Source organism: Heterocephalus glaber, unplaced genomic scaffold, assembly GCF_053883595.1.
Source record: "Heterocephalus glaber isolate CG9 unplaced genomic scaffold, H.glaber_assembly_v1.0 deba00001429, whole genome shotgun sequence".
NCBI classification, from domain to species: domain Eukaryota; kingdom Metazoa; phylum Chordata; class Mammalia; order Rodentia; family Bathyergidae; genus Heterocephalus; species Heterocephalus glaber.
This window is the reverse complement of record NW_028258294.1, coordinates 20,921,542-20,940,501: the sequence shown is the minus strand read 5'-3', so window position 1 is coordinate 20,940,501 and position 18,960 is coordinate 20,921,542.

Genomic DNA, 18,960 nt, shown 5'->3' with positions numbered 1-18,960 from the left:
TAGTAAAGATAGCCTTTCAAGTCAAAATGGGCATGGGACAAGAAGGTGTGACTTGCTTCCTCTTCTATATATGATGACAATTTATGACTTTGCACCCTTCAAGGAGCATCATAGTCATTTGTTCTGCTTAGGATATCTTTCCGTTTCACACATACTAATAAATAATAAATGATTCTAGAGGGATCAAAAGAGTTTCTAATTTGTTAGCTCATGCCAAATCCTAAAATTTCCGGCATAGATTCTATCAAGGGTTTGGATGCCAGGAATGAAAAGAAAAGCACTTACTGGATTTTTCTGGTTGGCACAATTTTGAGGAGTCCATTATAAAGCTAAAATGAAATTTGTCAAGATATATAAATTAAATAGTAGGAACTTAAAAAATAACAATTTAAAACAAATGCTTTTGCTTTCTAAATTCTTACTTTTCTCAATCAGGAAGTAACTCTTACATTAATATTTTGTGGCCAACAAAATATTTTAGTGTTATTGCTAGAATATTTTGCTGATATTGGTAGAAACTTTTTAAAGAAATATATGTCATAGTAAATGCATAGTAGCTGTTTTCTAGTGGTCTTTAACAGCCAAGTTTTCCTCTCTTTTGTCCACTTAGCTATGCAGCATTCTCGTAGAGCATAATAAACCAGGTACTAAGTTTTCAAACTCTTCTGTCATTTTCCTTTTGAATTTCCCTATCACAATATGTCTCTCTCCTCTCATTGCCCCCCCCCATTAAGTTTATTGGTACATTTTAGGAATAAAATACAGTTATGTACATCATTGGGATCTTGTACCATTACATGAATATCTTGGTTCTTATTTTTTTCCCCTTCCCCTGCCCTTGTTGTGCCCAGATTGTGAGGTCCCAAAGACCACCAGGAGGCCGTTTCCGATGTAAGCACATGAGGGTCGTTTATTCAAGCTTAAGCAGGGACTCTCAATTGTCACCGACACAGCGGATCGAGATTGAGAGCCCCGAGTTCCAAATTAGCACGGTTTTTATAGAGGTTACAGCAAGGTTTGGAGATGTTCCACTTAGCAATTACAATGATTGGTCAGCGCTTAACATGCATGAAGTGCACATTTCTGATTGGGTGAATTCATCAGGGGTAAGGGGTGATTACGTATAGGTTTTACAAAAGAAAAGAAGGACAAAGGTTAGTGGGCAACTGTCACGTATTGATGGTCAGCAGACACGGTGACTAATGGTCATGACCACCTAGCACTGACAGTCAGCACATTGACAGACGGTTCCTACAGATAGTGGGCCCAGGATGTTCATTTCCTGGGTAAACAGATGGCTGAGTAATTAACTTAGGAACTTTGGTTTGTTACAGATTGTATCTTTTGTTCCAGAGCAAACACATTTTAATCATTAATGTGAGAGGACAAAGGAGGCTACTCCATTTTGGGCAAAAGTGGAGTCATTCTGGTTTCACATAAGCAAAATGGAGTCACTTTGGTCTCACACCCTCACTTCACCCCCTCCACCCTTCCCTATTTGTAAAGACTTTGTTTCTAAGTTTTTCCTTTTCTTATATGTTTTCTTTTACCTTCTTTTTTTCCCCCTACTCCTTCCACTTCCCCTGCTCCTTTACAACTTTACTTCCTGTTACACAATATCAATTATACATTTTTAAAATTATAATATCAAGATATAGGAGACATTACCACAGATTTTACAGAATTTAAAAGGATACAGAAAACATATTTCAAAAGTCTGTTTTGAAATAAATTTGACAACTTCTAAGAAGTACCTTGAAAGACAAATTAATGAAACTAACTCTGGAGGAAATATAAAATTTGAATAGCACCTATTAAAGAAAGTATATTCCTAGCTTGAAAACCTACCTATATGACAACAACAGGCTCATATACATTTTAACTGATAAATTATATTAAACATTTAAAGCAGATAAAAAAGGAACACTTCTCCCCTCATTTTAGGAAAACAACATTGTGATAATCCTAAAACTGGATAAAGATAATAAAGGAAAAAAGTATGAACATAAATAGAAATTTGTTTAACAAAACAAACCATTAGAAGTCATATCTGGCAGTATGTAGAAAGCAGTTTTATTATAGGGATGGCAGTGTTGGTTCAGCATTGGAAGATCCACCCCCAAAAGTCATCATTTTAACAGAGGAAAGGAAAAAGCCACATGATCCTGTCACTAGTTGGAGAAAAAGTATTGACCTAAATTCTACAGCTGTTCGTGGTAAAAGTTATCAGGAGACTAGAAGTAGAACAGAAACTTCTCAACAGATTAAAGACATGTACTAAATATTTCCAGCTAAAATGCCTTATAGGAATGGAGAAGATACAATGCTTTCTCCTTAAGGTGGGGAACAAGGGCAAATATGCCTACTCTTCATCTGTCCAATAAACTTTGAAACATAGGCCTAAACCAAAATAGTCTGTTAATAAAATGACACAATTAGGATAGGATTGGCAAGGTAGAAGCAAAATCTTTATCTGTAGATGAAATGATCATCTACAGAGAAAATACTAAGAAATCTCTAGGAGCCCCTAGAACTTGTATTTGAATTTAGCAGGATTAGAAAACAGAAGCTATATATAAAAATTCAGGTCTAGGTATACTTGCTATAAATGAAGAATTGGATATTGAAATTTAAAAGTTATGTAGGAGTACAAAAGACCTAGAAAAGTAAAAAGAAAAAGAAAAAAAGAACAGTGTTGGGAGACTTTTTGTACCTAATTTTAAGACTTCTTCTAAAGCAACAGTAATCAAGGCAGTGTTGGTGTAAGGAAAGACATATAGATCATTGTAATAAAACAGAGAATCTAGAAATAGAACCACACATATATGGTCCACTGAGTTTTGAAAGATTATTTAACATTAACATTTTATAGAATATAAACTCAATTCAAGAGCCGAGGAAAAGATAGTGTTTTCAGCAAATGGCACTAGAACACCTGGTATCTGTATATAAAAAATAAACCTCAACCCTTTATTTCCATACATAAAGATAACTTGACAGGATCTATGAACCTAAATATGAAAGACTAAAACTATAAAACTTTAAGAAGAAATTATAAGGGAAAATGTTTATGAATTTAAGGTAGGTAAGAGCTTCCTAGAATACAAAAAACATGGTATATAAAAGAAAAAAATTGATAAATGAGATTCCATCACAATTTAGAACTTTAAGTGACATTGTTAAAATGTAAAGTAGTCCTTAAACAGACCATATTTACAATGCATGTAACCTATGACCAGAATATATAAAGAACTCTTATAGCTCATTACTAGACAACCCAATTAAAAAGTAGACACAATATGATAAATAGCCAGTACAGCACAAGGAAAGTGTGCAACACTAAATTGAGAAAAATACTTATCAGTACAATAACAAGATTGAATTATACACTCATTAGGGAGATGAAGTTAAAAATTTTTAAAGCCATGTCAAGCCTTGTTTTTTGTGGATTCTCCCCCTTTGCATTTAATTTGTCACACCCAGTGGATTCATTCTGCTGGGCTTCCTGGGGTTGTGATCCTCACTGTCTCTTCCTAGGATATTGTCTAAAATTTTTTGGAGTGCTGGATTGGTATTCATGAAATTCCTAAGATTCTCTTTATCATGAAAGTATCTTATTTCTTCATCAATTTTGAAAGATAGTTTTGCAAAGTACATCAATCTGGGTTAGAGGCTGTTTTCCTTTAGGGCTTGAAATACATCATTCCAAGGTCTTCTTGCCTTGAGGGTTTGCATTGAGAAATCTGCTGTGATTCTGTTGGGCTTTCCTTTGTATGTGATTTGCTTCTTTTCTCTCACTGCTTATAGAATTTTGTTCTTCTTTTGAGTTTCTGGAATCCTAACTATTATATCCCTATGTGTAGAATTTTTTTGATCAAGGCTAGTTGGAGTCCTATATGCCTCACTTATCTGTATGTCAAGTTCTTTGCTCCTGCTTAGGAAGTTTTCTGCCATCACTTCTGTGAACAGTTTTTTTATGTCATCTGCACTCTCTCCTGTTTCTTCCTTGACTCCAATCAGTCTTGTGTTGTTCTTCTTTGCATCGTCTAGCAGCTGCTGGATTGATTTCTTGTGGTCCCATACAATTATGGAGCAGTATTTCTCCTCCTGGTCACTAATTGCAATCTTATCTTCTATATCTGAAATTCTGTTCTCACATTGGTTCATTCTGCTGTGTAGACTTTCAATGGAAGTTTTAATCTCCTGGAAATCTGTTTGCATCTGTTTTATGGATTCTATTTTTTTTCCTGTATTGGGATTCCATCATGCTCCTCAGATCCTCTATTTTTTTATCTGGGTCCTCTCTAGATTTGTTTTTGCATGTCTTGCACTATGGGCACAATCTTCACTGTTATCTGAGAAATTATTTCTGATTTCATTTTTTCCAGATCCTCTTTTGTTGACAGTTCAGGGAGTCTAGGTGGTTGAGTATCAGAATTTTCATCCTTATTTCCCTTTGGGACTGATATAGATGATCTGGAAGTCTATTTTTGAAGCTTATTTACGTGTCTCCTCATTTCCATAGTGTGTGTGTGGGGGGGATGTGTGCTGCTGGTGCCTGCGTGACTCCCCTCCTCTGCCCTAGGAGTGGTGGAATGCCAGTGGGGAGCCTCCTCCTGGGTTCTGGGATTGGCTCACCTCCTTTGACCTAGGAGTAGTGGAATGGCAGTGGGAAGTCTCCTCCTGGGTGCTGGGATTAGCTCCTGTCTCCTCTCATCTAAAAGCTCTCCCCACCCACACACCCCTAGTGTTTTTCCTTTATTCAGATGTAGCTCTCCATGGGAGCAGTCATAAACTTACAGCTTTCATTATTCTGATTGTCTGTTCTTCTCATAATGGTTGTCTTTACTGTGCAGCAGCATTTGGTATCCTCTCAGTTAATACTCACAGCAGCCTTAGGAAGATACTACAATCACCAATCAACATTCCAAAATTAAGTTCATCATCTTCCCCCAATGTTGTTTCTTTTCTACTTTGTCATATCTAAAAATGACAGCACATCTGAGTATTTCATAAATGTGTTTTTCAATAGCACTCAACTTTTACAGTAAAAGGCAAATTGCCATTAATCACTCTGAAAACTCCCTTTTTTATTTTCCCTATTATCCTTTTCATTTTTAAAGGGTGTTTTGGAAGATCTTTTTCAGAAGTGTCTTTAGTTGCATTATTGTGGTTGTCTCTATTTACTGAACAGATTGAAAATATTTGCCTTTCATGGTCAGTTTGATTTTGTGGAAAAGCCAGAAGTCACACAGTACCAGATCCAGTGAATCGGGTAGATAAAGAAACAATTTAAAGTTTTTAGTAGACAGAAATTACCATAAACATTTCATAAACTCACTGTAATAAGAATACAGTGAGAAAAAAATACAGTTTTAAATATAAAAATTTTATTACAGGAAAAGATACATTGCCATTAATTTCCCTAAAAAAATTTCCACCTCTTTGAACATATGTATCACGGAGTTCATTGGAATGTGTCATTTATTGTAATTATGTTTTAAAAATTTACCATATTTTTGTCACACTTTTTATTTTATTAGGATATAATATTCATAATATATGAATAACACCAACTAAGCAATAAAATTATAAGCAAATTTTAAAATGGACAAATAAATTGCACTGTATAGATATTTCTCCAAAGAAGGTGTACTAATGGACAATAAGTACATAAAAAGATGCTCAACATCAATAGTTAAATGCAAATGAAACTATAATGAGTTTTTACTCTATGCTTATCAAGATGTCTATGATAAATTAAACAAGAAAACAGATAAATATGAAATAAATTTTGGCAAGAAAAAAATTTGAATTCTTCCACTGTAGGAGGGAACATACAATTGTTCGACCACTGTAGAAACATTTGCTGTTATTTTCTCCAACAGCTATCCTTAGAATAACCATTTAATCCAGCTATTCTTCATCTGACTATACTCTCAAAAAAAATAACTGGGGACTCAGATACTTATATGATAGTGTTCATTTTGGCAGGCATATTCATAGCAACCAAAAATTAGAAACAATTAGTGTCCAACAATAGATCAGCAGATAAACAAATACAATATATATATATGGAGAGAGAGAGCATATATGTGTAGTGCATATATATATTGGAATATTATTTAGCCATAAAAATAAGTGGACTTCTGACACAAACTTAAGCATAGATAAATTTTGAAAAAATATTTTGCTATGTGAAATGAGCCAAAATTAGTAGAAAAATTATTGCATTATTGTACATGAAATACCTAGAATAGTCAAAATCATAAAGAAGTAATGTAGATTAGAGGTCACTATATTGGGGGAAATAGGAGTTGTTGATGAATACAAAATGCTCTTTGGAATGATGAATATGTTTTGGGACTTTATGGAATTGTTTGTTGCACAGCATAGAGAATGTATTTAAAACAACAAAGTTATACAACTTAAATTCTTTAAATGGCACATTTTAGGTTATATGTATTTCTCAACAATAAAATGTGATGGAAACATGAGACAATGTGTTGAAAGATCAGGTTTTTAATCTTAAATTTGAAACATGATAGACTGATATCTGACAAAATAGGAATAATTTGAAAAATAAAATATTGATTAAAATATAACTTTGAGTTATTTGTAGGAAAATGGATATACCTTGAGGCCATAATAATAGGGGACAAAAATCAGACACTCAAGCTTAAATATAGAATGGTTTTTCTTACATGAGAAAACAAAAACATAAATAAAGAGCAAAATAGAAGATAGATAAGAGGCAATAGGGAGAAAGATTGTTCTCAAAGGGGAAGAGGAACAAGAGTTGGAGGGAGGGTGAGGGAAGGAGAGAAAAAGAGATGAAAAAAGGAATTTAAATGCTCTATGTATATATAACAACTCCACACAAGAAATGTGAACATTTTGTATTACAAAAATATATTAATAAATATATTAAATGCATATTCATAGAGTGTGTAAGCATTTATTCAAGGTGATACAAATACAGTAGTAAATGATGAAGACATATAGAATGGAAAATTTGCACTGTATGCTGACAGTAAAATAGTTACTGATTTGGCAAGAGATTAGAAGGTCATATTGGGGTAAAAATGTTAAGGTACAAGATACAACAAAATATGCTAAAAAGTAGTGGGTGTTATTCCCTCTAGAAATCAAAATAGGCAACTTGTATGATCTTATTTTCTTAATCCTTTAAGAAATGGCTTTAAAAAAATTCACTAACATCTAATATTTTTTAGTTGATAATGACCTAGGATTTTCCACACACATATGTAGTACAAAGCCTTTCTGAACTGGTCACTCTTTGAGCTTAGATTAAGATATCAGAATTATTTTTTAAACTCTAGGTTCCACAATCAATTACCAATTACTTTAAGTTATTTTAATTATACTTTGAAAGCTTGGTCATTGAACACATTGTCTCATTTTTCCATTACTTTTTTACCCAGTTGTTTGCAAACAGAAGCACTCAGGAACAGTGGTATTATTGCATATGTATATGCTACTGTAACTGCACAATGATTCCTAAAAATCAAATTCCTGATTCCAAGGGTATACCTATATGTAGACTTGATGGTAAAGATAGCTGACCATTCCTTTCATTAATGTATGGGAATGTCCATTTCCAAACTTAATTACAAAAATGATAATATCAATTCTGGATAATTTTCATAATTGGTGGATAAAAAATTAGCACATTAATTTACCACATTGAAATAAACCATGAAACATCTGTTATACACTAGATAGGTTTATAGGTCTGGAAATATCTGTTAAGATACTGTTTCTGACAACTAGTAACTTATTCCCTGGAGGCACCATATAGTACTACAATACTAATTAACAGATTGGATTATATTTTCACTCAGATTTGTATTAATTCATGTTTTGTTTTGTTTTTTTGGTACTGAGGATGGAACTTGGGTCCTTGCACTTGTGAGGCAGGCAGCAGAACTACTGTGCTAAATCCCCGGCCCTGTATGAACTCATGTTTGTTCTGCCATTCTGTATTTAATATTTCAATTGAAAAAACCAAGGCCTAGATATGTAGAGTAGAAATAAAGTTTTCTTCTTAATGAACCATTCTCTTTTCCATTGATTCATCTCCTTTCCTATAATACTATTTAAGAACAAGTTAGTTTATTGGACTAGAAAGCCTGAAAGATCTCACAATGGCAGTCAAAAACAAACAAAGCCTAAGATATTAATGAAGAATTATGGGATAAATTTTAAGAGATGGGAGACAACAAAATGGAATTATATGAATTTTAGAATCTTTGAGCCATATCTTTGTGTCATAAAAGTCTAGGAATTTTAAGACTCATATGTAAGTGTAGCTATGAAATAAATTAATAGAATATATAGCCTACTCTAGAGTGTAACAATCAAGAAAGTTCTCATAATGTGTTATTAAAGTAAAGATATCTCACATTGAGATTTTGGAAAGTTAAACAATAAAAATCTTTCATTGATCCTTCAGAGAACATTCTGAGTTGAGATCAGAAATTGAGTTTTGGAAGATCATAAAGATATGATATTTCAGACCATAGTAAGGAGACCAGAAATCAGCTTGAGAATAGGTTACAAGATCAAGATCTATGAAACTGAAAGTCTCATTTATAAAAGCACATCACAAGTGATTTATTTAAGAATGAGTGTTTGGGATTTAAATTTCAGTGCATGTAAATTTTGAGAAGATTAGCTTTTGGTGAAAATTGAGAGGGCAGTATTAATCCTGGAACCTGTATAGATGAAGATTTGGTTCTTCTCAGGATGTCTTCAGCTGGTGTAATCCTGCCCTGGAGCATCACAGCATCACCAGATGACTGAGGTCTTAGCTGTGACCAGAGGCTTAAATGGAGTTATGGCTCAACATGCTGTAGCTGGCCTGTAGGGAGGAAAACTAGGCCCTAATCACGATTTAATTCTGAAATGATTTTTCTCCAAAATTATGTAGAATTGCTGTGGACAAAACACCCTTGGTAACTTTGTAATAACTTGCCATTCTAGAACAAGTAAAATCATACATGGAGAGTTGAGACTAATAGTATACATGGAGAGGGTATTGTTATTTCAGAAAACATTTAAAGTGCCTTTCAACAAAACTCTTATTTCTACTTCATTTCTTCAAGAAGTAACAATACAGTCATTATGTACTTGAAACAAATTTGCCAGTCCTTTAAGATTATTGTATTTCTAGATGTATTCTGGTGAAATGTAAAACAAATTAATGTTTTGCCTTTGAGTTTTTTAATTTGAAATACAATAGTCCATGGAGACTTGACTAAGTGGCGTCTTGCGATGAAACAAGAGTATTTGCTAATTTAAAATTCATTATTGTTTGTTTCATTTATTTTAATGATTAAGCTGTACTTCAGCTGACTCCAACTTCAGTGCCTCTGTAACCTTCTCTACATATACCTTCAGTGGTAAATCATTTGCTTCCAGCCCAGAATTTGAATTGCTATTGATAAATTTTCTGTGAAGTTACTAGTGCCCCTGTAACCTTCTTTACATATACCTTCAGTGGTAAATTATTTGCTTCCAGCCTAGAACTTGAACTGCTGTTGATAAATTTTCTGTGAAGTTACTAGTGCTAAGAAGCGATTAGAGCTGTGTTCTTAACTCAACTGTACCAATAAACTATGTGGTATTAAATGCCAATTCAGATGCAGCTGGTCTTGGTAGACTCAGAATCTGGATTTAAAATGAGCCATAAGGAATTCTAATACTGCTGGAGGAGGGTCAGACTATCAGCCATCTAGAGCGGCTCCAAACTGACTGCAGCACCATCTTTCAAGCATGGGACACCAGGAACTGTTCCTGATTTTAAGGGCAAAATGAAGGTCATCATAATCTATCTCAATCTGAAGTGTCATCTTGTTGTAGTACAAGGGACACAGCAAATTTGCAAGTCCCTTGTTACCACTGAGTGTTCTTCACTGGATGCAATGGTACTTTAAGCCTGAAGGAGATCAAAGAGTGCTTTCAGTACCTTTTAGGACTGTCGATTCTTAGTGCATTTATCTTGCTGTCCAGTGACTGAGAAACATGGAAATGAATGTTTAATCCAATATATTATGGCTAGCCATAATTTTTTTTATGCTTTTAAAGTGAATAGCACTAAATTAACATTTTTTGGGGGAAAACAAAATGTAATGTTGACTATTGTAGAAGCATGGCAAAAGAGGATATGAATGAGTGTGAAAGTGTGACAGGCAGGGATCAAGGGAGGGAAAAGGGAAAAAGGGGAGAATGGGATGTGGGAGAGGAAGAAATGGAGAAAGAGAGAAGGAGAAGATTAAGAGGAAGGGGAAGGAGAAGAAAAGAAAGGAAAAGAAATAGTACAAAAAGAATTAGAAAAAAAGGAAATATGAATGAGTAAACCAATAATCCTTCTTATTCATCACCAGTAAGCAATATAAACACTGTTTTTTGAATGATGAATGTGAATGGGAGAACTACTTAACAGAATACCTGGGGACACTTGGTTACTGGCACCAAATGATATAACTAATGAAATATATCAAAGGAAATTGGCTTGGAGGCTTTGCTTGTATTCCTTCCTACCTTACAATCCAAGGATGCAGTTTTCTAGTCTGTATTTCTGATTCTTTGATTATTAGTAGTCACCAATATACAGTTAAAAAAATTCAAAAATGGAAGAAAGAAGGTGTCATGTGATATTCAGACAAGTGAAGATACTTACATAGCTCAAATGAAGGTCTTAGTAATTACAAAGAGTTTTGCATGTTATTTTATGTGCATTCCCTGTGATTTACCATGTTCCACTTATTCTCAGTAAAATAATCCTACATATAATATTCCTGCTATTTGCACTTGAGCTGTAATTTAGTGATCTCATCAAGTAATAGTGGAGGCATCACAGTGAATATCAAGAATATCAAGAGTCTTCCTCAGACTAATGCAAAATTTTAAAAACCCCAAAACAAAAACAGCTGAAGGTCTAAATAGGGAGAAAAGATGAATATTTAATGATTATTCAGTAGATGGCTTTGCCTACAGTTAGTGTATTCATAATGTGGGGAGTAATGAGTGAGAAGTCTGACAAAATCATGTGGAACATAACATCAAGATTTTTAAAGCTATGGTAAGAAATCTGTACTAGGAAATATGAGATATTAAAAATAAATGAATCTAAACCTCAGACTAGATTTTGGGAGATAAACTAATGTGGATACATATCCAAATCCTCCTGTTCCCTATAATTCCTATTATCTATATAATTTTATGTGTAACTAATCTTTGCTAGATACGGATTTTTTAAAGTGAGGATAGTTAACAATATCAATCTCATAGTATAGTACAGATTACATTACATATATAGGAAAGTAAGCATGATGCTTTCCACAAAGAAAATGCTCAAAATAGGATGACCATGAGGATGTCTCCATTTGAATAGATCTGAAAGCAGAAATGGGGTCCAAGATTCAGAGCAGTAATGAATTCATTATTTGGCCAAAAAGAAAGACAATCCTGTGAAGAACTGCATTAATGATTTCATTACAGCTCTGAGTACCCAGTCTTAAACTTTCTGGAGGATCCTCTGAAACTGTGCAGAACTGAGTAGAATATTGGGAACTATGGGCAGTTGTGAACTGATTACTGCCATCCATTGTTTGAAATTTGCTCACCATGGGAGTCCATCAGCCCTATCAAATTTCTCCTCCTCCATGCATACAGAAGTCTGGCCTTCAGGACTCTGGTGAACATCTCCAGGCAGCAAAGGAGAAAAAACTGAAGACACAAGGCCCTGATGTAGGATCCTGGCTTCAGGAGGGGAGTTCTTCACCATAGCAGCACTAAAACCAGATGGGTTGAAGGAGTGTGGCATTGCTGAAGGTTTTCTAAGATTTACAGCACAAATTAACATCACCTACTTCATTGTTTATCAGACTTATTTTCTTTATTACTTAAATTTATTTTATTTTGATAATCAACACAATTTCTAAGACATTTTATACTTCCTCCACTCTTGTAATGGCTGCAACATCTCCCTCCTGAACTCTTTGTGGAAATATGTTGAATTCTCTCTCTTATAAACACTTTCCTCTTATGAAACTTTTCTGATTTTGCTCACTTACACATGCTTGAATGATGAAGCTAAAGTAATGAATAACACTACTGAGTGTCTGCTGTTCAGTTTTATTCTTTTCAGAAATTAAATTTAATCTACCAACTTCTCTGGATGGCAGGCGGTTTCTTCACAGCAGGCAGTTTCAGGTACATAATTATGATGTCAATCATTATAGCAATGTAAACTATTAAGAATAATATTAATCAGGAATAATTATTAATAATAATCTTAAGACTGGCTGAGTGCCAGACTGGCCTTCAGTCTCCTCAGCAGATGCTACAAATATACACACTATATAGGCTTCACAAAAACATACATTACATTTATCAGGTAATGTTGCCACAGGGAAAGTGGGACAGCTATGATTGCATGAAGCAGGCTCATGGACTTATTTCCAGGTAATTATTGCCAGGTGGAAATCTGGACAGGCCTGCAATCCAATTTTTTTTTTAAATCTCACAATTTATTTTTACTTCTGACAACTAGGTTAAAAGACATTAAATCTGTGGAGTGCTAGGAAACATACATCTGTGCTCATGAAAGTGTCTGTGGATCACTAACATTTTCCTTCTGTTTTATCCCATTCATTCTCTCCTCTACTACTGGAGCGTTAGCTCTGAAATTTCCATTCCTCCTTACTCACTTTGATGTCATTTCCTCTTCTGTTGCATGAGGGAATGAAAAATGCCTATAAGCACGTTCTGCGGATGTCACCGCAAATTGCCGTGTACTCAGGGGCTTCAGATGAAAATTTTCTCCCAGTTCTCCAGCCCCAAGCATGACACCAATGATTCAATAGGGCTGTTTTTTTTCCTCTTGTTTCTAATTGTTCCCAGCGATGCTTCTGTTTCTTGTTTGAGGCTGCATCCCTCCAATTTCTTCTTTACTCATTGTCCTCTGACTCTGTGTCTTCACATTTTGTCCTGTGTCTCTCTCTTTCCTACCATTCTCATCCTTCCTGCCTCAAGGACAAGAAGGACCCAACTTACTCTAATATGTACTAATCTGAACAAATGAGATCTTCAAGTACCCTGCATCCTCATAATGGCACATTTCTAATAAGATTCACTAGGAGTTAGGACTTCAATATACCTTTATATGACACAATTCAACCTACAATTACAAACACACAAGGTTGTTTTAATGCACTTTTTCTTTGGATTATATCATTGGTCATATATTACACTTGCCCAAGCCTATCTCTATGAAATATCATCAATACCTGTGAGTGTCTCAGTGCCCAGGCTGCAGATGTTTGCAGACTTTTTCTGCCATCTGGGATACAGACTTCTGAGATGTGATCAACTGACTGTCTGATATCTGACAGCTCTGGAATTGACAACCTCAACTTCACTTCTTTTTTTTTTTTTTGCTTAAATTCTTTTATTGGTACACTTTAGGTATACAATATGTTTACATTTATCATTGGGTGCTTGTACCTGTACATGATGTATCTTGGTTCTTATTTTTTCCCCATTTCCTGTGCGCCCTTCCCTATTTACATAGACTTTGTTTCTATTTTTTTTCTCATATTTTTTCCTTTCTCTTCTTTCCTTTCCCCTTCCCCTCCTACTTCCCCTACCCCTTTGGAGCTTTTCTTCCTATTTCAAATTATCAATTATTCATTTTTAATCATTTTAATCCTTATTTACACTCAGTTTCTCACACTAGAGAAACTATTTGGTAATTACACATGTATGCCCTATTTATTTCACTTGAGAGTATGGCCTCAATATGAACCCATTTAGCTACATATGTCTCTAGCTTGTCATTTTTTATGGCTGAGTAGTATTCCATTTTATAAAAAAAATACCTTCTTTATCCTGTTTCCAGTTGATGGGCACTTGGGCTGTTTCCAAGCTTTGATTGAAATTCCAACAATATACTTCACAGAACTAGAGAAAACAATCCAAAAATTCATTTGGAACCAGAAGTGACCTAGAATATCAAAAGCAATTCTAGGCAATGGAGACCTGGCTGAGGGTATCACAATCCCCAACTTGAAACTATACTACAAAGCTACTGTGATAAAACAGCATGGTACTAGCAAAGAAACAGACCTGAGGATCAGTGGAATAGATTAGAAGATGCAGAAACAACTCCAGACATACTCAGCCACCTCATCTTTGACAAAGGAGCCAACCATCCTCATTGGAGGAAAGATAGTCTTTTTAAAAAATGGTGTTGAAAAAACTGGATTTCAATATGCCAAAGATTAAATCTAGACCCATATCTATCACTATGCACTAAACTAAGATCAACTTCATTTCTAAGAACCTGTAAGCCTGCATGGAATGTGTGAGATGAACCTACTGTGGCCAGTCTGCGTAGGTGAAGTGTGGCTGATACAACAGTAGAAGCAGGACATTCATCTCTATCCAAGACTATTTGATAATGAAATTTACAACCTTGAAGGAATAACCTGCATTTTTATCAGTTAATGTTTCATTAAATGTATCTATAAATTTAATTGATTACAATGGATTTTGCTCTGGGATAATCAATCGAATGTGTGGTTGCATTCAAAAAAGAAGTAACTACATTGGGCCTTGCTTGACTCCTCAGTTTATACTGACTCCTCCAATATTTGCTCATCCATGTTCCTAACTGGTTTCTTAGTACTTAACTGCACACTAACATTCTCAATATCCTAGTTATACACTAGGAGCCAGTAGGTTTTCCACTCTCATGTGGACATTGGAACTGGACAGCTTTTAACTAAAACTTCTGCATCTAGAACAGTGTCTGGGATGGAGAGTGTCCCCTATATTCATTTGCCACAAGAATGAATGGGTAAGATACATCAGGATTCTTACAAAGATCAAATTAAATATAGAATCTATAAATAACTACCCATGGCACATTTTGTAGCATATTAGAAGTATATTACAAGCATAATACTACCTATGGTGTGATTAATAGGTGCCACCAATAATTTACCCAGTTTTCAAATTTTTATTAATTTATAGTAAAAAAAATGTGTAGTTATGTATTATGATTTTCCCCACTAAGAAACACAGAGGAAAGTTCTACAACCTGTCCAGGAAGGAAAGATTAAAATAGTCCAACCTTTTGAGTTTATACCATAAGTTTTTACTTACTATAATAAAGATGCCCTCAGAAGAGAGATGCCTGAAAAGGAAGAGTTCTGCTCAAGAAAATATTTGATTTTACTGAAAGCATTACCATTTCTAAAAGCAAAACTGACAGGTGTATAAGTCCTGGAGTCTTTGCAAAGGAGCAGCAGAGGGTAAGAAGAGTGGTTCAGATTCTTCAAAGCATGAATTATTTTTCTGACTCACAATTCTTAGTGTACTGGAAATTTTTTATTGAGTGAATTTAATTGCACAAATACTTTCATTTTTATTCTGGAAGCTCTACTCCTCTCCTACCCTGAGCTGTTCCAAGTATATGGAAGAAAACTGTCCAAGAATGCACTCTGTAAACTTTAGTAATTTAAAGTTTCTTAGGAAAATAAAAGCATGCAAATGCATGTGCAGTTGTTATTTTTCAATAAGTATAATTGCCCTACTGAAAAGGAAGTGTAGTATACTTTCATTTTCATATCATATAGGAAAGTAGGAGAGAAACACCATGTCTGGTAAGTTTTTGAGTTTTAGACTGATAAAAGGACAGGTCTTAGGGAACAAATAGATTTGAAATGGTGTGGCTTTTTCTGTGGATGTGAAAGTTAGCAGAACTGAGGGGGAGAGAAGAGGGAGAGGAAGAAAGGGGCTCAGAAGATTCTGAGTGGAGTCAGTGGGTAAAGTCGTGTGCTAGCCTGGGACTGGGGTTTTACTGGAATCAGCTGTTACTTTGCAATCTTAACTTTTAAGTGCCTAATGTTTGACAGAGGAAGCATAATAAAAAAAATGAGTACCGAAGGTTATTCTTACAAAGAAAATGAGTTTTTATTATTTTATTATTCAGAGACAAATAAACGTAAGATGTGACAAAATAATCACTGCTTTTTACTTACTGATAGAGTCTTCAGGCCACTCCATATGTGCAGTGAAACAATTTTGAAGGGACAAATGTGACATGATAATGGAGTAAGAGTGTACTGAATTCTACAGAGATGGATGATTAACTATTCAATCTAAAATAAGTCATTTCTTGTTGATGATCTGAGAAGCAAATAAAGCTGTTCTCATGACTTGAGAAATTCTTGTGCTCCAAACAGGCACAATCTTGCAGGAAAAAGGGAAGTAGTTTATTTGTTCAGTTGGCACAGGTACAATAAATGGTTTGCTGGGTGCATTACTAGATAAAAGACTGCTGAATAAGGAAGAGGAAGAGATTGTAAGATGTGGAAATATGACAGTTTTTCATAAGGCTCAAGATTTTGTTGATGATCTTATTGGAAAAGGGCCCCAGGCCTGCCAAATTGCTATCAGTTATATTTGAAGAAGACTGTTACCTTGCTAGGACACTGGGGATCCCCTAAGGTAAGACTCAGTGATTCAGGCTAAAGTTCATATAATGCATGTGTCTTTGTTTACAATATCTGATTTCTTCATTGATATTGTTAGTATACAGATATATTCCTTACCTCTGAATTCAGGACTCCATTTCTGTATCAGTGACATTTCTGCTCATTCCTTCTTTTCTTTTTTTTCCATAAGTTTGGTCTCAATGGCCTTCTTTTCACTGAAGATGGTTGCCTATCCTACATATAGTAACACTTTTCTTAAAGTTTGTCAACATAGTATTATAACCATCAACTATATGCTATAATCTTTAAGGAAAGGCACATTATACAGATCATAAATGATAAGTCCCACACTCACTACAAACTTATTTGTTGGATATGAAAAAACAAGACATATAATCTAACACTTACCATAAATTTTTGCCAAAATTCGACTTCCTAGGAAAATATGATATATCTGAATGATGATGGGGCACTCAGAGAATAAATTCAATACTTATAACAGAGTAAAGATTTTAAGTAGTCTCATTCTTTCAGTTGTGTCCTTGATTTTTTTTTTCTTATTCAAAATTGTCCATGAGCACAGTGGACTACCAGGAACTGAATTCTTTTGTACTTCTCAAACACATTTCCAGGTGCCTTCTTGGTATTGGCAGGACTCTGTTGGCTGAAATTGTTGGTGTTTTCTTTTTTCATCCACATGCAATGAATTCCATATTTTTCTCAGTATTTCATTTTCACTTATATCTTACATAATTCCCTAAAAAGATAATCAATAAATAAAAGTATGGATAAGGAATGATTGTAAAATAATCAAGTTACGTCTGCTTGCTTTCTCTATTACTGTGTTTGAATCCTAGAGGTATTTGCACAGCCTATTGTGAGTGTTTGAACAACTTATGTCTATCTCTTTAGCTAGTAGAGGTTATGTTCCTATTCAGGATTTTCCCAGCCCATGGGTATAATACTTAGAGGTAATACATTAGTGTACTCTAATGGGAGAGGTCTTCAGAGAACAAATTGCTTTTCTTTAAACTTGAGATGACCAGAAAACAATGACAGTGTTAAAAATCAAATATAATGGAGTAATTTAATCAGAATTGAAGAGGATATTATTAACTTCTAATCTGAACTGATATGAACAGCAGAAACTCTAAAGGAAAAGATATAAATGTAGACTTTCCAAAGAGTTCCAGAAGCCCCTTTGGTCTATTTGAATTCAAGTCACCAGAATGATTGGGTGTGACACATTTTTACTTTGGGTAAAATGGTCCAGCCAACCAGTACATTAATAAGATGAGATATTAAAATAGGTAAAGGCTTCAATTTTTGGCAGGTTGAAATCCAGTTTTTCCGACACCATTTTCTAAATGGGCTATCTTTCCTCAAGTGAGTGTAGTTGGCTCCTTTGTCAAAATGAGATGGCTGCGTATGTCTGGAGTTGTTTCTGCATCTTCTAATCTATTCCACTGATCCTCAGGTCTGTTTCTTTGCTAGTACCATGCTGTTTTTATCACAGTAGCTTTGTAGTATAGTTTCAAGCTGGGGATTGTGATACCCCCAGCCATGTCTCTGTTGCCTAGAATTGCTTTTAATATTCTAGGTCTCTTCTGGTTCCAAATGAATTTTTTCCAAATGATTTTTTTCTCTAGTTCTGTGAAATATATTGTTGGAAATTCAATTGGCATTGCATTAAATCTATATAGGAGTTTTGGAAATATGGCCATTTTCACCATATTGGTTCTTCCTACCCAGGAACAAGGGATATCTTTCCATTTTCTTATTTCGTCCAAGATCTCCTTTTTTTAGAGTGCTGTAGTTCTCAGTGTGGAGGACTTTTGCTTCCTTTGTTAGATTGATTCCTAGATATATCACTTTATGGATGCTATTATAAAAAGAATTGTTTCCCTAATTCCTCTCTCAGTGACTCTGTTATTTGTGTACAAGAAGGCTATTGTTTTTTGAGTGATGACCTTGTATCCAGCTATGCTACTGAATCTGTCAAGGCTAGAAGTCTTTTGGCAGAGTGTTTTGGGTCTTCTATGTAAAATATCATATCATCAGAAAATAATGACAGTTTAACTTCTTCCTTTCCTATCTTTATTCCTTTTATTTCTTTCTCTTGTCTAATTGCTGTGGCTAATGTTTCCAGAACTATGTTGAACACGAGTGGTGATAGTGGGCATCTTTGTCTTGTTCCTGATTTTAGGGTGAAAGTTTTCAGTTTTTGACTCTTTAGTATGATGTCAGCTATTGGTTTTTCATAGATAGACTTAATTAGGTTGAGATAAAGACCTTCTATTCCAATTTTCTGTAGGGTAATTTTATCATGAATGGGTGTTGGATTTTGTCAAATGTTTTTTTTGCATTTATTAAGGTGGTCATATGGTTTTTGTCCTTGGTTCTGTTAATATGGTGTATTACATATATTGAT